Here is a 20987-nt window from a genome sequence, read left to right as displayed (position 1 = left end):
AAAGCACCTCTCAGGTTCCTGTTTGGAATTACTCTGTCCCCCACTCCAGGGATGTGAGCAAAAGGAACAGAGTTTGCATCAATTATGTATGTATACGTGAGTGGATAGTTCAGAGGTCACGCTGCATAGCTGCCTTCCATTGATGCTTTTACTGCTAGCAATGTTTCACAGTCTATTGTTGTTCTTGAACAATTGATTGTAGCTACGGAAGCCATTTGCACAGCTGCCTTTGCGACTTCATCAGCCAATGAATTCCCTGCAATGTGAACGCCATCACGCTGATGACTCAGTGTATGAATCACGTGAGTCTATTGTAGTTCTTTCTGTAAAATAACTATTTGTTCCCAAAGCTTTTTATGCTTGATTGTGCCACCTTTTGTATTTCTGAAACCATTTTGAACCCAGGTCTGCAGATATTCATTATAGTTCCTGTCGCAGTTGTACAATCGCACACTATGAGTGTGGGGAATTCGCGATTGGTATTCTCAAGCGCCATCTTGAAAGCCTGTAGTTCAGCTCGCTGAGCTGTACAGTCTCCGAGTGATTGAGTTTTAGTGACCATTGGTCTGAATTTACCTTCGTGCCAGCGACCTTTAACAATTGCGCACGCAGCACTATAGGCTTGTTTACCCCCAATTGCGGGCTATGCTGATCTGTCTGTATAGATTATACATCCGTAATGATCTAGAGGCAGAATTTCGGTCAGCAGAGTGAATTTGTGTTCGTATTGTAGAAATTATTGTGTCTTCAAGTAGGTATCAAACACGTATTTAACGTCTGTAGCTGCAAGAGAGTTTACCCAACGGATCCATTTCGGATGTAAAGCCTTAGCATTGGGAATGCTTGCTTTTACTGCCTCTAATGCAGTTACAAGTGTAACGATCATTATGCGTTTTCCCTGCGCGAGGGCTCTCTCCTTTGCTATTGCAGTTTGAACCGCTGTCAGAATTTTTCAGTTGTAGTGAATTTTATTTCAGCTTGTGTGTACAAGTGTGATTTGTATGCTATTGGTACCTTTTCACCTTTAATAAAGGTCAAGTACTTGAATCCACATCTCCCTGGGATGATTCGGATCACAAGGTTGCGCACCTTGTCGGGTGTCTGTAATTGTGTTTTTGCTAACATATTTGTTTGTACTGAACGAAAAATTTCTGTGTGATTTTGAGTCCAAATTGTTGGTTTGAAATCAGGTTTCATTAGTTCGTAGAGAGGTTTAACCCTTTCTGCGTAATTTAGAACATAAGTTCTTCCAAAATTCAGGAAACCTAGAATTGACTGTAAGTTTTTCAGCATTTTTGAAGGTTGGAGCAGCGCACATCTCTCTAGGAAGTTTGCTGCCAGGCTTTTGCCTTCACTTGATAACTCTTAGTCTAAGAATAGGACATTGAGGTGGGCAATTTGTGATTTCTTAAAATTGAATTTATACCCTTCAGACGCGAACCCAAGTATTATGGTGTTCACTCTTTTCAAGTGCACGTCCAAATCATTGTCTGTAAGATAGATGTCATCGACATAAGATAATGCCTCATCATCATACGTTTGTAGTAACTCTGTTACTCTGGCTGAAAATAACTCTGGACTATTCTTGAATCCCTGGGGAGACGGCAAAATTGTCACGGTGCCCCCATTATTGAGAAAGCGGTCAGATGTCTGCTTTCAGGTGCACTGTTTTGACAGAAAAAAAACATTTGAAATATCTAATGTGGTTTTATATTTTCGGGGCTGTCAAAAACAACACCAAATTGTTCTATTGTAATGGATAAGTGATCACTAATGTCAAAGTTTTTACTTACCTTGGTGTAATTCTTGATACTAAGGGTAGCTGGATCCCTCAAATTACAGCCAAAACCAAAGCGGTGAGGAGCTCGGCAAATGCAATTTTAAGTTTTTCAAGGAGACTTGGAGGGAAGCCGAGCGGTGCATTATTAACACCTTGGCTGCTAGGGGTTTTCCCGCTGGGTGCTGAAATATTCTGATCCCCATTCTTCATGACAAAGCCAGCTCGTCATAAGCGCAGGGCAGGTAACACCCATGACGAGCTGGCTTTGTCATCAGCACTGAAGGGGTTAAGCTTGTACAGGGCAAAAACTTTGGCAACAGTTCAGGTCTGTGGGGCTATGTGAATAGTGAAACCATTCAAAGGGAGGAAAATAAGTTCCTCCGGTCTATACTAGGGCTCCCTCAATCGACAGCCACATTCTCAGTTCATCAGGAGCTTGGTGTAGGGTACATTACCGATATCCTTTCAATGGCACCTGTTCTTCTATGGATTAGGATTTGGACCAATAACATCTTAGGTTTAAATCATAAAATACTGATGGACTGTTTAAAACTGGAAAAATGTAAAGATATTGTTTGGCTGTCATACATTTATAAGTGCTCTTTGGAACTTGGTCGTCCTGAGATATTTACCGCCCCTCTGGGTTTGAAAAAAGCTGATCTAGATTGGGTCAAGCTTAACTTCTTTAAATTGAAGACCTTGGAGAGAGAGGAATACCAACTTACAAAGCCCACGGTTAGAGCCCATTTTTTGACGATTACTTGCCTTGCTATTCAACCGTATCTTGCCATAGTAAACATCCCTTTTCACAGGTGGCTTCTGGTCAAATTTCGGTTTAATCAGATTTATACGGTTCTCTGTGACAGCCATGGTTGGTACAAGCTGGAGGATGCACCTGTGTGTAATTGTGATAATTTTTCACTGCAAGATAATATGCACCTAATGCTGTTCTGCCATTTTTACAATATGCCCAGACAGAAGTATTTGGTGCCTTTATTGAAGGGGAAAGCTTTTCTTCAGGCAAAACTGGCTCTCCTGTATTTACAAATGCTAGAATCACCTTTGGTTATGTTTAGCGTGGCTAACTACCTTGTTGCGGCTGTCAGGATTAGGAGGCAATTGCAAATGTAATATGGGGGTCTGTACTGGAGGATGAAATGTGTTCTTTGTATCTGTAAAATTTTAGCTAAAAATTACTTTTTTAGCTGTTTTTAAACTGTGTATATATATTGCTATTGCTGTATGTAATTTTTTATGAAATTGAAATGCCCTTTTTAAATTGATTGTAGTATGCTTTTATGATTTTTAACTAAATCAAATAAAGTGGTTTTGACTTGACTTGACTAGTTCGTGGAGAGGTTTAACCCTTTCTGCATAATTTAGAACATAAGTTCTTCCAAAATTCAGGAAACCTAGAATTGACTGTAAGTTTTTCAGCATTTTTGAAGGTTGGAGCAGCGCACATCTCTCTAGGAAGTTTGCTGCCAGGCTTTTGCCTTCACTTGATAACTCTTAGCCTAAGAATAGGACATTGAGGTGGGCAATTTGTGATTTCTTAAAATTGAATTTATACCCTTCAGACGCGAACCCAAGTATTATGGTGTTCACTCTTTTCAAGTGCACGTCCAAATCATTGTCTGTAAGATAGATGTCATCGACATAAGATAATGCCTCATCATCATACGTTTGTAGTAACTCTGTTACTCTGGCTGAAAATAACTCTGTACTATTCTTGAATCCCTGGGGGAGACGGCAAAATTGTTGCGGTGCCCCCATTATTGAGAAAGCGGTCAGATGCCTGCTTTCAGGTGCACTGTTTTGACAGAAAAAAAACATTTGAAATATCTACTGTGGTTTTATATTTTTTCCGCATGATGTTATTCATCAATGCTGCACCGTGTGCATTTTGGACTGCAAATGTTTTGCAACAAGAGTTTAAGTGTCTGTCGTCCAAAACTAGACATTATGAATTGCCTGGTTTGTAGACAGGAAACAAAGGATTGTTCATTGATGAGGTAAATGTTTCAATCACTCCTTGGTACTCGAGTTGATTTAAAATCTCTTTGACTTGTTTTTTAGCTTCTTGCTTAACTGGAATTTATGGTGAGGAGAATCATCATCCCATCCTATGTGATTTTTATATAATGCTGGAGCCTGAGCTACTGCCCATTTTCTGGTGTATGTGTATTTTTTATGAATTGGAATGTGATTTGAGAAGGCTGGCATTATTATTTCTTTGCCATGTGGGCACTTGCAGACAAATTCAGGTGGCCAGTCTTGTTCAGCTAGAAGAATGTCATAACCCTTTGATAGCTTCTCCCAAAAGAGTGCTTTTATTTTTCTAGGTATGTCTCCCTCCATCCAGAGTGTTATCTCATATAACTTGTGGGGTACACTAACCCTGGTGTCGGCAGTTTCAACTTGGATGGATTCATTCAAGTCCACTGTCTCCAGATGATCCTTCAGGATCTTGCGAGCCATGGTCACTTCTGCTGTGCTGTCTAGCATTGTCTGGGCCCACTCCCATTCTTGAGTTGTGTCCTCAGGATCTTTGGCATTTTTGATTTTTATGCTCGCTACCTTCTTCTTGGTGAATTGAGTTTTCTTATTTTTTGAAACATGCTGTTCGTCTTTGGACTTTACGCGTTCTTCTTTTTGTTCTGATCGTCCTCTTCTTTCGGATTTCTGCGAGGAAGTCTGAAAGGTACAAGAGAAACGTGTATCAGTATCTTGAGATCTATCAGGTTTTCTCAAATTATCCCTATTCCTGAGGTTATACCTCTTTTCAGAGGGCTCCAGCTGGGGAGACCTACCTCCTCGCTGGGGAGATCTTCCTCTGGATTGAAAACGCTTCTCTTTCGGAAGTGTCTGTTTAGTATCTTCCCACTTTGGTGAGATTAAATTTAATAAAAACTTTCTCAGGATTTTCTGTTAGTTGGGGTTTTAATGGTTTCCCACCCAAACTATCTCTACCTAGTTCTTCATAGGATTTCTCAATAATTCTGGCAAGCTCATACGGTTGCTCAGTAATATCTGTTTCTTTTAGTTTTTGGCGGGTTGCCACAGATGCTGCTTCACCTTTAATGTTGGCTAATAATATAGCTGAGACCTGTTTGAAATCTTTCAGTAATTTCATACCAAGATTTAGGGCAGGTTCTGGTCTGTATTCATTTTGAATCTGTCTTAGCACGTCTGGTATTACCGCCATAGACGGAACACCATGTGTTTTTGTGTAGATGGAAGCAAAGACTGTACCCCAAGTGTCACAGTCCTCCACATGTGGTGCGATCCCCATTGGTAAAGAGATTGTCAGAAATCTGTGTTTCTCATGAGGTGTACTATCAGGAAATACTGCGTCTATCTGAGTAATTTTTTGGGCGAACCAAAACGGAATTTGTTCCCTTTGTGCGGGGAATTTACCAATGACTGATTAAATAGTCTGTGGTTTGATTTTGTTTCTGTTCCCCTGATGAGGGGTGTGCTGTGGAATCCTTGCAGTAGGTTGGACTGTTAAGGTCCGCATGACATATTGAACCAATTGTCTATGTATTTTAATTAACTGTTTTAGCTGTACTAACAGTCCTGGACCTGTCATGTTTTCAATGTCAGGATGTGGTGTATAGCTGGCTAGTACCGGCAATGTGGCTCCTGGTCTACCTAGTGGTCCGAGCCTGGTTATGTGTTTTTCATGTTGTAGGGCACCTTTAAACCAGAGCTGATGCTCTTGGTATGTTAATGGAATTTCAACGTCCTCGTAAGGAACGTATTCCACTGGAGGTTCCTCTACTTTGTAGTAGTGGAACTCATGTGTTCCTGCATCTGCTGGAGGAAAATGAATCCATGAATAGAATACTTCTGTCTGCCAATATTCATGTGCCTCTCTAACAAAGATTACTTTACCACCTCTCGATGATACTCATTATGTATGAGTTTGTAAAGTATAGTTTTTCTTACATTTACCGGGATGATTATAACATCCGGGTCATTCTGTTTGAGATTTCTGTCATCTAAAACTGCTTGAGGTGCAGCTCTAGCTAATTCATCGTCACTAGTCGACATTTTGTTGCAGAACAAGTTTCAAGGAAACAAAGATTAGGTGCACAGTAATTTGGAACACTGTATCCTTCAACGTTGAAAAAATCAAAAACTCATACATAGGATTTTTGTCCTACTCAGTTTCGGTGGATATTTATCCTTTTACCCACTCCAGACGTCTATTGTAGTATTTTACGGGGAAAAGGGGTCTGTGTGGAAAGCACGACTGAGTTACTCTAGTATCTAGCGTTAAATTATCGCCTTACCAAACGTTGGGTGCCATGTAGTGTAGTTCCTATATTCCCAATAGGCTCTGCGCATTGGAATAACATATACTATAGTTTAGACGTAGGACTGAGGTCGACTAGATCTCTATCGCATATATTAGACTTAATTGTGAGTGCCAGCTAGTTCAGAGGTCACTAAAAACTTTTTCGAATTCACAAGAAGGGATTAGTTTCTGACAACCGCATAAACATGACAACTTTGTTTCCCCAGAATAAGAAATCAATCTCCAGAGTTGCGGAAACAATAGATGGCTATTTTACTTAGTCAATCGTGCATCCTTCATTTCACGAGAGGTGCTGAGAAAATAGAGAGACGGGCGTTTTCAATAAAAAGTATTTATTGAACAGTCTTCTTTCTCAGACATAAAAATGGACTGCCACAATCGTAATACTGGTTATAAAGTATAATGCGTGCAGTATGAATAGTATTATAAAATAATACTGTAACAGCATGGTATGGTTTCTAAGCCATATAAAATAACATAAGATACATACATTAGAAAATAATGGCTAAAAGTACTCAACTGGTGCTTCTAAAATACGCCTACCCCGCTGTACCTAACCTAGGTCTAGTACGAGGGAAGAAGTAAGTGAGGTATAGCTTAAGTTTAGTATTCTTTTGCCAAGAATCTTTTCCAAGAATTCTCTAAGGGTCTAATCAGCTCTGTACCTTGGTTTTAGAATGAAGGAAGTCTTGAATCTCTCTCTCAGGACTCGATTTCCCAGCAACCCGCAAGGGTAGCCTGGAAACACCGGAGCTGGATTACTCGGCAGGAGAAAAGACAACATCTCTCAGTGCATCAGCTGGAGGGTCGGCTTTCTTCGGCACTTACTGCTGCAGGGCGCGTCGGGCAAGTAGATAGTCGAACTGTTCCAAATCACTGTGTGTTTGTCTGGGCAAATGTAGGCATATTTATACCTTGAAGGTGCTGAGTTTGACGTATGATTGAACATAATAACGTCATCAAGAACTCAGTTCTTTGAAAACGCCATGATTTCCTTGATAAATTATTATTCAGGGAAGGGGAAGGCCCTAGCTGCTGAAGGCAGGTTTTTCCAAGAAATCGTTGTGGTTTCTCGGAACTTAGTGGAAGTAGCTATGCCGTATTTAGGCTGCACTAGGATCCTAGATTCGTACATAACAACATGAGTTGTTTGTTTTTTCTTCCCTTCACTACAAACGGGACACCTCACTTTCACCGACGCGGTGCCCTTTTAGAACCAGATATCCCCACATTAACAGTCCTGAGGACACTCCACACCCAGCAGAGGGTCGAAACGTCATCGACAAACTCAAAGAAATGACCACCATATAGCCAGTCTCATCATATACTCAGGCTTTTTCATTGTATAACTGAATGGTCACTTCTTGTACATATTGGAAACCTCTTTTGTAAAGATTACTCACTGTATAAAATCACCTATGGTTTCATGTTTCACTTGGGGATACACCTCCCAAAGTAAACTGCGTTTTTTGAATTTCTAAGAAAAGTGATTTATAACAATTTATGTGTATATTACTATAAAAAATTAGATAAACAAACCGTGCAGAGTTCTCTTTGTTTACAGACATTACTTAATCCCTTACAACATATAGCCATTGTGCAAGTGTATTATTTATATTGTTGTTCTAATTTTCCGAGAGGAATGCTTTGACTAAGTAAGTCCAGCCAGATCCTTTCGACCTAGTTTCTCATTTTTCCAAGGAAATAATAAGGTTTCTATTTTCCTTACAGGATAAACCAATGCGCAGGGAATTCTCCCCGGTTCCTATCTCATTTACCTTTAGGAAACTCTAATGACTATCTCTATGTCCCCATTACCATTTTAGGGTTTGACTACAGGCCCCTCTACCCTTGCAGATAATGATTCAAAAAGGGGGTGGTGATGAACAGAGTGTCTGAATTAAGCAGACCACTCTTACCCAGTCAAGAGATCAGGGCTTGATCCATCACCGTTTTTTAGCTCACTGCATCAACCCAGTTCAGAACCTGGCTATATGCAAATTAGTCTGACCCAGTGCCTCATGGGAACAGGGCAGACCAAACTACCAAGCCAATTCTTCACCGGAAAGGAGACAAGCTTAGGGGGACCGGTTTCTGGCATTTCAGCCGTCGTCGGCCCGGCTTGCTTGAATCCTGGTGGTGCAGTGAGCAAGGGACTCATGTCTGAGTATACCCTGCCACACTTGTGGTGGCCAAAAACGATTCAAAAAGGGGGTGGTGATGAACAGAGTGTCTGAATTAGGCAGACCACTCTTATCCAGTCAGGAGATCAGGGCATGATTCATCACCGTTATTTAGCTCACTGCATCACCACAGTTCAGAACCTGGCTATATGTAAATTAGTCTGACCCAGTGCCTCATGGGAACAGGGCAGACCAAACTACCAAGCCAATTCTTCACCGGAAAGGAGACAAGCTTCCGGGGACCGGTTTCTGGCATTTCAGCCGTCGTCTGCCCGGCTTGCTTGATTCCTGGTGGTGTAGTGAGCAAGGGACTCATGTCTGAGTATACCCTCCCACACTTATGGTGGCCAAAAACGATTCAAAAAGGGGGTGGTGATGAACAGAGTACCTGAATTAAGCAGACCACTCTTGCCCAGTCAAGAGATCAGGGCTTGATCCATCACCGTTATTTAGCTCACTGCATCACCCCAGTTCAGAACCTGGCTATATGCAAATTAGTCTGACCCAGTGCCTCATGGGAACAGGGCAGACCAAACTACCAAGCCAATTCTTCACCGGAAAGGAGACAAGCTACCGGGGACAGGTTTCTGGCATTTCAGCCATCGTCGGCCCGGCTTGCTTGAATCCTGGTGGTGCAGTGAGCAAGGGACTCATGTCTGAGTATACCCTGCCACACTTGTGGTGCCCAAAAATTATTCAAAAAGGGGGTGGTGATGAACAAAGTGTCTGAATTAGGCAGACCACTCTTACCCAGTCAAGAGATCAGGGCTTGATCCATCACCGTTATTTAGCTCACTGCATCACCCCAGTTCAGAACCTGGCTATATGCAAATTAGTCTGACCCAGTGCCTCATGGGAACAGGGCAGACCAAACTACCAAGCCAATTCTTCACCGGAAAGGAGACAAGCTTCCGGGGACCGGTTTCTGGCATTTCAGCCGTCGTCGGCCCGGCTTGCTTGATTCCTGGTGGTGTAGTGAGCAAGGGACAAATGTCTGAGTATAGCCTACCACACTTGTGGTGGCCAAAAACGATTCAAAAAGGGGGTGGTGATGAACTGAGTGTCTGAATTAAGCAGACCACTCTTACCCAGTCAAGAGATCAGGGCTTGATCCATCACCGTTATTTAGCTCACAGCATCACCCCAGTTCAGAACCTGGCTATATGCAAATTAGTCTGACCCAGTGCCTCATGGGAACAGGGCAGACCAAACTACAAAGCCAATTCTTCACCGGAAAGGAGACAAGCTTCCGGGGACCGGTTTCTGGCATTTCAGCCGTCGTCGGCCCGGCTTGCTTGAATCCTGGTGGTGCAGTGAGCAAGGGACACATGTCTGAGTATAGCCTGCCACACTTGTGGTGGCCAAAAACGATTCAAAAAGGGGGTGGTGATGAACAGAGTGTCTGAATTAAGCAGACCACTCTTACCCAGTCAAGAGATCAGGGCTTGATCCATCACCGTTATTTAGCTCACAGCATCACCCCAGTTCAGAACCTGGCTATATACAAATTAGTCTGACCCAGTGCCTCATGGGAACAGGGCAGACCAAACTACAAAGCCAATTCTTCACCAGAAAGGAGACAAGCTTCCGGGGACCGGTTTCTGGCATTTCAGCCGTCGTCGGCCCGGCTTGCTTGAATCTTGGTGGTGCAGTGAGCAAGGGACTCATGTCTGAGTATACCCTGCCACACTTGTGGTGGCCAAAAACGATTCAAAAAGGGGGTGGTGATGAACAGAGTGTCTGAATTAAGCAGACCACTCTTACCCAGTCAAGAGATCAGGGCTTGATCCATAACCGTTATTTAGCTCACTGCATCACTCCAGTTCAGAACCTGGCTATATGAAAATTAGTCTGACCCAGTGCCTCAAGGGGAACAGGGCAGACCAAACTACCAAGCCAATTCTTCACCGGAAAGGAGACAAGCTTCCAGGGACCGGTTTCTGGGATTTCAGCCGTCGTCGGCCAGGCTTGCTTGAATCCTGGTGGTGCAGTGAGCAAGGGACTCATGTCTGAGTATAGCCTGCCACATTTGTGGTGGCCAAAACGATTCAAAAAGGGGGTGGTGATGAACAGAGTGTCGGAATTAAGCAGACCACTCTTACCCAGTCAAGAGATCAGGGCTTGATCCATCACCGTTATTTAGCTCACTGCATCACCCCAGTTCACAACCTGGCTATATGCAAATTAGTCTGACCCAGTGCCTCATGGGAACAGGGCAGACCAAACTACCAAGCCAATTCTTCACCAGAAAGAAGACAAGCTTCCGGGGACCAGTTTCTGGCATTTCAGCCATCGTCGGCCCGGCTTGCTTGAATCCTGGTGGTGCAGTGAGCAAGGGACTCATGTCTGAGTATACCCTGCCACACTTGTGGTGGCCAAAAACGATTCAAAAAGGGGGTGGTGATGAACAGAGTGTCTGAATTAAACAGACCACTCTTACCCAGTCAAGAGATCAGGGCTTGATCCATCACCGTTATTTAGCTCACTGCATCACCCCAGTTCAGAACCTGGCTATATGCAAATTAGTCTGACCCAGTGCCTCATGGGAACAGGGCAGCCCAAACTACCAAGCCAATTCTTCACCGGAAAGGAGACAAGCTTCCGGGGACCGGTTTCTGGCATTTCAGCCGTCGTCGGCCCGGCTTGCTTGAATCCTGGTGGTGCAGTGAGCAAGGGACTCATGTCTGAGTATACCCTGTCACACTTGTGGTGGCCAAAAACGATTCAAAAAGGGGGTGGTGACGAACAGAGTGTCTGAATTAAGCAGACCACTCTTACCCAGTCAAGAGATCAGGGCTTGATTCATCACCGTTATTTAGCTCACTGCATCACCCCAGTTCAGAACCTGGCTTTATGCAAATTAGTCTGACCCAGTGCCTCATGGGAACAGGGCAGACCAAACTACCAAGCCAATTCTTCACCGGAAAGGAGACAAGCTTCCGGGGACCGGTTTCTGGCATTTCAGCCGTCGTCGGCCTGGCTTGCTTGAATCCTGGTGGTGCAGTGAACAAGGGACTCATGTCTGAATATACCCTGCCACACTTGTGGTGGCCAAAAACGATTCAAAAAGGGGGTGGTGATGAACAGAGTTTCTGAATTAAGCAGACCACTCTTACCCAGTCAAGAGATCAGGGCTTGATCCATCACCGTTATTTAGCTCACAGCATCACCCCAGTTCAGAATCTGGCTATATGCAAATTAGTCTGACCCAGTGCCTCATGGGAACAGGGCAGACCAAACTACAAAGCCAATTCTTCACCAGAAAGGAGACAAGCTTCCGGGGACCGGTTTCTGGCATTTCAGCCGTCGTCGGCCCGGCTTGCTTGAATCTTGGTGGTGCAGTGAGCAAGGGACTCATGTCTGAGTATACCCTGCCACACTTGTGGTGGCCAAAAACGATTCAAAAAGGGGGTGGTGATGAACAGAGTGTCTGAATTAAGCAGACCACTCTTACCCAGTCAAGAGATCAGGGCTTGATCCATAACCGTTATTTAGCTCACTGCATCACTCCAGTTCAGAACCTGGCTATATGAAAATTAGTCTGACCCAGTGCCTCAAGGGGAACAGGGCAGACCAAACTACCAAGCCAATTCTTCACCGGAAAGGAGACAAGCTTCCGGGGACCGGTTTCTGGGATTTCAGCCGTCGTCGGCCAGGCTTGCTTGAATCCTGGTGGTGCAGTGAGCAAGGGACTCATGTCTGAGTATAGCCTGCCACATTTGTGGTGGCCAAAACGATTCAAAAAGGGGGTGGTGATGAACAGAGTGTCGGAATTAAGCAGACCACTCTTACCCAGTCAAGAGATCAGGGCTTGATCCATCACCGTTATTTAGCTCACTGCATCACCCCAGTTCAGAACCTGGCTATATGCAAATTAGTCTGACCCAGTGCCTCATGGGAACAGGGCAGACCAAACTACCAAGCCAATTCTTCACCAGAAAGGAGACAAGCTTCCGGGGACCAGTTTCTGGCATTTCAGCCATCGTCGGCCCGGCTTGCTTGAATCCTGGTGGTGCAGTGAGCAAGGGACTCATGTCTGAGTATACCCTGCCACACTTGTGGTGGCCAAAAACGATTCAAAAAGGGGGTGGTGATGAACAGAGTGTCTGAATTAAACAGACCACTCTTACCCAGTCAAGAGATCAGGGCTTGATCCATCACCGTTATTTAGCTCACTGCATCACCCCAGTTCAGAACCTGGCTATATGCAAATTAGTCTGACCCAGTGCCTCATGGGAACAGGGCAGCCCAAACTACCAAGCCAATTCTTCACCGGAAAGGAGACAAGCTTCCGGGGACCGGTTTCTGGCATTTCAGCCGTCGTCGGCCCGGCTTGCTTGAATCCTGGTGGTGCAGTGAGCAAGGGACTCATGTCTGAGTATACCCTGTCACACTTGTGGTGGCCAAAAACGATTCAAAAAGGGGGTGGTGACGAACAGAGTGTCTGAATTAAGCAGACCACTCTTACCCAGTCAAGAGATCAGGGCTTGATTCATCACCGTTATTTAGCTCACTGCATCACCCCAGTTCAGAACCTGGCTTTATGCAAATTAGTCTGACCCAGTGCCTCATGGGAACAGGGCAGACCAAACTACCAAGCCAATTCTTCACCGGAAAGGAGACAAGCTTCCGGGGACCGGTTTCTGGCATTTCAGCCGTCGTCGGCCTGGCTTGCTTGAATCCTGGTGGTGCAGTGAGCAAGGGACTCATGTCTGAATATACCCTGCCACACTTGTGGTGGCCAAAAACGATTCAAAAAGGGGGTGGTGATGAACAGAGTTTCTGAGTTAAGCAGACCACTCTTACCCAGTCAAGAGATCAGGGCTTGATCCATCACCGTTATTTAGCTCACAGCATCACCCCAGTTCAGAATCTGGCTATATGCAAATTAGTCTGACCCAGTGCCTCATGGGAACAGGGCAGACCAAACTACCAAGCCAATTCTTCACCGGAAAGGAGACAAGCTTCCGGGGACCGGTTTCTGGCATTTCAGCCGTCGTCAGCCCGGCTTGCTTGAATCCTGGTGGTGCAGTGAGCAAGGGACTCATGTCTGAGTATACCCTGCCACACTTGTGGTGGCCAAAAACGATTAAAAAAGGGGGTGGTGATGAACAGAGTGTCTGAATTAAGCAGACCACTCTTACCCAGTCAAGAGATCAGGGCTTGATCCATCACCATTATTTAGCTCACTGCATCACTCCAGTTCAGAACCTGGCTATATGAAAATTAGTCTGACCCCGTGCCTCAAGGGGAACAAGGCAGACCAAACTACCAAGCCATTTCTTCACAGGAAAGGAGACAAGCTTCCGGGGACCGATTTCTGGGATTTCAGCCGTCGTCGGCCAGGCTTGCTTGAATCTTGTTGGTGCAGTGAGCAAGAGACTCATGTCTGAGTATACCCTGCCACACTTGTGGTGGCCAAAACGATTCAAAAAGGGGGTGGTGATGAACAGAATGTCTGAATTAAGCAGACCATTCTTACCCAGTCAAGAGATCAGGGCTTGATCCAACACCGTTATTTAGCTCACTGCATCACCCCAGTTCAGAACCTGGCTATATGTGAATTAGTCTGACCCAGTGCCTCATGGGAACAGGGCAGACCAAACTACCAAGCCAATTTTTCACCGGAAAGGAGACAAGCTTCCGGGGACCGGTTTCTGGCATTTCAGCCGTCGTCGGCCCGGCTTGCTTGATTCCTGGAGGTGCAGTGAGCAAGGGACTCATGTCTGAGTATACCCTACCACACTTGTGGTGGCCAAAAACAATTCAAAAAGGGGGTGGTGATGAACAGAGTGTCTGAATTAGGCAGACCACTCTTACCCAGTCAAGAGATCAGGGCTTGATCTATCACCGTTATTTAGCTCACTTAATCACCCCAGTTCAGAACCTGGCTATATGCAAATTAGTCTGACCCAGTGCCTCATGGGAACAGGGCAGACCAAACTACCAAGCCAATTCTTCACCGGAAAGGAGACAAGCTTCCGGGGACCGGTTTCTGGCATTTCAGCCATCGTCGGCCCGGCTTGCTTGAATCCTGGTGGTGCAGTGAGCAAGGGACTCATGTCTGAGTATACCCTGTCACACTTGTGGTGGCCAAAAACGATTCAAAAAGGGGGTGGTGACGAACAGAGTGTCTGAATTAAGCAGACCACTCTTACCCAGTCAAGAGATCAGGGCTTGATTCATCACCGTTATTTAGCTCACTGCATCACCCCAGTTCAGAACCTGGCTATATGCAAATTAGTCTGACCCAGTGCCTCATGGGAACAGGGCAGCCCAAACTACCAAGCCAATTCTTCACCGGAAAGGAGACAAGCTTCCGGGGACCGGTTTCTGGCATTTCAGCCGTCGTCGGCCCGGCTTGCTTGAATCCTGGTGGTGCAGTGAGCAAGGGACTCATGTCTGAGTATACCCTGTCACACTTGTGGTGGCCAAAAACGATTCAAAAAGGGGGTGGTGACGAACAGAGTGTCTGAATTAAGCAGACCACTCTTACCCAGTCAAGAGATCAGGGCTTGATTCATCACCGTTATTTAGCTCACTGCATCACCCCAGTTCAGAACCTGGCTTTATGCAAATTAGTCTGACCCAGTGCCTCATGGGAACAGGGCAGACCAAACTACCAAGCCAATTCTTCACCGGAAAGGAGACAAGCTTCCGGGGACCGGTTTCTGGCATTTCAGCCGTCGTCGGCCTGGCTTGCTTGAATCCTGGTGGTGCAGTGAGCAAGGGACTCATGTCTGAATATACCCTGCCACACTTGTGGTGGCCAAAAACGATTCAAAAAGGGGGTGGTGATGAACAGAGTTTCTGAGTTAAGCAGACCACTCTTACCCAGTCAAGAGATCAGGGCTTGATCCATCACCGTTATTTAGCTCACAGCATCACCCCAGTTCAGAATCTGGCTATATGCAAATTAGTCTGACCCAGTGCCTCATGGGAACAGGGCAGACCAAACTACCAAGCCAATTCTTCACCGGAAAGGAGACAAGCTTCCGGGGACCGGTTTCTGGCATTTCAGCCGTCGTCAGCCCGGCTTGCTTGAATCCTGGTGGTGCAGTGAGCAAGGGACTGAAGGACTGGGTTCTTTTGGACCCAGCGGTGCCAGGGCACAACACCTGAAACCTTCGTGGGTAACCTGCTCCGGCGTACAAATCACAGAGACACGGGACACTTCCTTCGGCGTCAAAGAGTCAAGGTTTATTTACTGCAGGGAACACAGAAGTCACAAGAAGTACATCGAGTGTAGTTCGGGGAGACTGCTTCAAATTGTATTTGTGGATCGCTCCTTTTATACAGTTTCTACCCATAGGATAACATGATACACAATAGTTTACAACCTGGTTCCCACAAGTCGCTCTCAGAGGGGTCGCTTAGATCACTTTGAAACACACAAGATCCGGAACATAAGTGCGGAAACATTTGGCGGTTCCCAACTGTAAAAACCCATCTTCCCACCATTAGCAAATTCCAATCAGCAGTAAAGTAGATCGAAACAGGAACGAAGACAGGTGCAGAGGAAGACGGGGACAGTGGGGAGATCGGAAAGGGTGTAAAAGGGGGGTGTCGAGAAGCACGAGATACAGGCATCAAAGGGACGTGCCTAATGAGATGCACGGCTGAGACAATAAGCCCGTGCGGCAAGATGAGCCTCGAGCGGCGCCATCTGCCTTACAGTAGCATCCCCCTCGTCATAAAGACACTTTCAAAGAACATGTGTCTTCCGCAAATATCTTGGGAGTCCCAGGGTCGCGAAGCGGACAGCGTCCGTTCGCTGGCTACTTGAGGGCAAGAGACAAAATGGATGCCGTATCTAAGATGGAACCCGTGGGTACAGATGACAAACCCACATAACAAACGAACGGTTTAAGTTAGCACAGCGAAACTGCGCACACTTGCTAAACTCGTCATTTGCGGTTCATAGATACTAGACTCGACCATATTCGTGTGAGTCGAAAACACCATTTACAATTGTCACGGAACCTCAGACGCTCCTTTTGCCCTCATGTAGGCAAGCACTAGTCGGAATCATACTCGATATTCATCAGACCATCAAGATGTCGTTGTAGCATAGCTCTGTCCAACCGAGTCCCCTTGGTAACAGATGGTTGTCTCATACACGTTGTAGCACAGAGGCCACATAAGGCAGGACCACACTGCACACAAAGGCAACACGTGAACAGGAACACTACCACAACCCCGATGATCGTCAGAATCTTCCAACCCCAAGTCGACACCAGGCCCCAAAACCAACCAAGTAGCGTCCAATCCCCTACATCCACGTGTATGGATTCGGAGATCTTGTGCAACTTCGAGATGGCTTGATAGACAGTAGGAGCATTATCTGGAATGAAAATGCAACAGCTCGAATGGATCACTTTACATACCCCACCGCGATCTGCTAAGACAACATCTAAAACCATACGGTTTTGTAATGTCATAAGTCTCTCCGCCTGAAGTTCTGTGGTGATATTACCAAGGGCACTGGCAGTAATGTTAGCTGTCGATTCTACCACTCGAGTCAAATGTCTCAGGTTCCTACTATTAACCATAGGTCCCCAAAACGGGAGGAAACCCTTGAAAAAGTCTCCTGCCTCTTGACCGGCAGTATCCTCTTCACTAATTACGCCTCGTACAACTCTAGTCTTGTGGTAATCGGCATCTACAGTAAACGTCGGAGGCAACAGATTTGCAACAAAACATGAGCCCATGAAGTCTGCGGGCAACCATGTGTATGCACGATCATGACAGATGAAGTACGTACCCTTGGCAGCCAGAAGCACAGGGATCGGGGACATTGACAGAACGTAACTTTCAGTGCAAGCACTTACTCCAAGTGAGGCTTGCGAGCCACGACCCACAAGACAAAGATTACCAGTGTGGGGTACGACCCATATTGGAGACGAGCTTTTAAGCTGCTTTTCATTAGTGAACGTACTATATTCCCCTCTATTCGGTGCCCTATAGGCTTGTACCTCTGCCTTAGGGATGAGATAAGCATCATGGATCTCATCTTCCAAATCCTGTATTATCATCGATACCACCCACTGCCATGAGGTAGGACCCGGTTTGGGGGAACGTTCTGGAGAGGGGTGGAAACCTAGTGCGCTTCGAAGCATTGTTTGGTATGCTCGAGCTGACCCTTGGGAACTATACGGTAACACCAGATATGGAATTCCCTTACCCGTAGTATGTGGCATCAACCCACACACCCAACAATTAGTAGTGTTAACCACTAATTGATGCTGATGGAGGAGCTGGATAAAGGAATTGTTGCGGAATTCTACACGTCTAGCCTGTTCGTGTTCTGGTAACATATGAAAGGAATGAGGAGAAGCAGTAGAAGTAATGTTAGGGTAAGGAGTAGGAGTAGGGGTAGGAAGTAAGAAGTAAGACATAGTGTAATACACCCCACCCGCCAAAAATGCAGAAGCAGTTAAAAACAGTACAAACAATTGGAATACAAAACATTTAGTACGACTAAGTTTCTGCAGTTTGACTCTATACGCCTGCGTTCCTTCCAAATCGTTCAGCTTTGAAAATGCCATTTCCCTACGACCGTCCGCAACGTTTCTTGACGCACTTCGTTCTGTGCAGCAATAGTCAATTCCCAGGAGTTCCTAGGAACCGACGGCCTTTAACCTAGCGTCAAGACCTACTGTCCAGAAGGAAGTACGCGCGCGGCCCTACGGCCCTCAATACACAATATGTATTTTATTTAGCACAAATAATTCAGCTGTGGAAGGAAAAAGATACAAGAAAAAAATCTTGATATATGTACAAAACAATTTTCAATGATACGAATATTCAAAGTTGATCATGGGAAACGAAGATATTGCAGTTATCAATTTCAGCAAAGCAAGCAAAAAATTTATTTGTCCTTAGTATGAGAACGCAAAGAATATCGATGTTTCCCAGGACGTGTCTGCTCGTCAAACAAAGGATCTGTCGAAGAGACAGTGTCCTGCTGATCAGTTCGCTGATTTGGTCTTGAGTCTTTTGCTGACAATGTTCCAACAATGGCTTTCTGCTGCACTGAGTGTTCACCAACAAGTTGTGCGTCACTGAAAGGTACAAACGCCGGCAATGTCGCTGCTTCTGTTGACGCAATGCCTTTCCTCACCCACGGGTCTGCCGGCAAAGGAATAGGGACTCGCTTGCAATGGGTAGCATGTACCCAGTTCTTCCGTCCCTCAAGACGAACGGCAGTCCTCGTGGCCAAAAGCACCTGGTGAGGTCCAACAAAGCGGGGGTCCAGATTCTTCTTGCGCGAAAAATTTCGGGTGACAACCCAATCACCAGGCTGGAGCTGGTGGCCTGGACCCTCCGTCTGCGTCGGCAAGGCGTCGTAAACCTGTTGATGAATTAACCTCAGTTTAGCAGTCAAGTCATGTAAGTAGTCAATCAACATCGGGTACTCAAGATCAACAAACATACCTGGCCTAGGAACCCCCCACACATTCGCAGGACGGCCGAACACTATTTCATAGGGACTAAGCCCTATTCGGGAGTGTACAGTCGCCCTAGTTGACAGTAATGCTAGAGGCAAAGCGTCAGGCCACGAAAGTCCAGTCGTAGCCTGGATCTTCGCTAATTTCAGTTTAAGGGTGCCATTGTACCCTTCAACCAATCCAGCTGACTGGGGATGATTGGCGCTGTGGAATTTTTGACTAATTCCAAGGCCCTTACACACACTCTTCATCACACTTCCAACAAACTCACTTCCGTTATCTGACCACACGACTCTAGGCATTCCATACCGAGGAAAGTATTCCTTCAGTAGGATTTTCGCAGTAGACAAAGCAGTATTATCTTTGAGGGGATAGGCCTCGATCCATCGGGAGAATGCGCAAACCACAACCAAAACGTATTTCAGGTTATTGCATCGCTCCATATGGATGAAGTCCAATTGGATCACCTCAAAGGGATACGAAGGAGGAGCAAAACTGCCAGGGGGAGTTGGGGTTCCTTTGCCAGGATTGTACATTATACACACCATACAATTCTTCACCAAACGTTCAGCACACTTAGTAATTCCATCATTCTTCCACACATCAGCCAACAACTTGCAAATACCTTTCGCGCTAATATGTGCTAACCCATGTGCCATTTGCACAACGGCCAGTACATACGCATCAGGCAACATCCATCTTTTCTGATCTGACAAATCAATCCAGCAACCATTCACATCCAACCTTCCCGTACTTTCTTTCCACTTCATCTTTTCAGTGTCGGTGGCCTCATTCTGAATTGCTTTCACACTCTCTATAGTATTCTCACACATACTTGATTCTGTAGGCCACCTAACCGAATTCGTCACATACATTCGAGTGCTAAGGTTCCGGGCAGTCTCCTTAGCAATCTCATCTGCAAACGCATTACCACGACCAACATCATCCGTCACCTTACGATGCGCACTACATTTAACAATTGCAACTTGAGCCGGCAAAGTCAATGCATCCAAAAGATCGTTCACAAGCTGGCCATGCTGTATTTTCGTGCCATGTGACGTCAAGAAACCACGTTCTCGCCACAATCGTCCGAAACTATGCGCTACACCGAAAGCATACTGACTATCGGTGTACACATTCACGCGTTTACCTTTTGCTAATACACATGCTCTAGTAAGAGCGATCAGCTCTGCAGCTTGGGCAGAATTCTGATTCAATCTCGCAGTCTCAACAACAGTATTCAATGTCACCACAGCATAAGCAGTAGTCACATCACCATTCGACAATTTAAAACATGACCCATCCACATACAGGATGCCATCCGGGTCTTCCAATGGGGTGTTTTTAAGGTCCACACGACCTTTTGTTTCCTCCTCTGTACGCAAGTAGCAGTCATGTTCTGCTACTACATCTGACTCTGCACTAATTGGTAACAAAGTTGCCGGATTTAGGACATTACAACGTTTTATCTGAATGTGGCTTGCCAAGAGCGTCAATTCGTACCCAGATAACCTCGCACTCGTCAAGTGCTGAGTTTTCGTACGGTTCAAAAGAGTATCGACTGCATGCGGAACCATCACCGTAAGCATATTATCCATGACCAATCCTGCTGATTGTCGGATGGAGACCGCAGCTGCCGCAGTTGCTCTCAAACAACTCGGCAATGCTCTAGCTACTGGGTCTAAGGTCGAGGAAAAATATGCACATGGACGTTGCTTACCACCAAAAGGTTGCGTTAAGACGCTTAAAGCACAACCTTCCCTCTCGTGAACATATAACGTGAACGGCTTGCTGTAATCAGGGGTACCTAACACAGGGGCCGAACACAATGAATCACGTAATTCAGAAAAACGTTTCTGACATTCTTCCGTCCATGGTAAAGGAGTCGAAACATCCTTGCACGTAAGAGCCACCAATGGTTTCGCTAGCAATGAAAAATTAGGAATCCACTGCCTGCAGTACGATGTGATACCTAGAAAGGCACGCACATCTCTTTGGGTTTGTGGCACAGCCATGCGCGCAATCGCTGCAATTCTCTCCGGGGTCAATCTCCTTCCCTCCTTTGACAATAAGTGACCTAGATAGGTTACTTCTTGACAACAATATTGGAGTTTAGAAGGTGACACCTTGTGATTTAACTCACAGAGATGTTGCAGCAACGACACTGTAGCAATTTTGCAAATGTCCTGAGTATCAGCAGCCACCAATAAGTCGTCGACGTATTGGATTAAAGCCGCACCAACCGG

This window comes from Lissotriton vulgaris, chromosome 5 (genome assembly GCF_964263255.1).
Source record: "Lissotriton vulgaris chromosome 5, aLisVul1.2, whole genome shotgun sequence".
NCBI classification, from domain to species: domain Eukaryota; kingdom Metazoa; phylum Chordata; class Amphibia; order Caudata; family Salamandridae; genus Lissotriton; species Lissotriton vulgaris.
Note: the sequence above shows the minus strand (reverse complement) of the source record.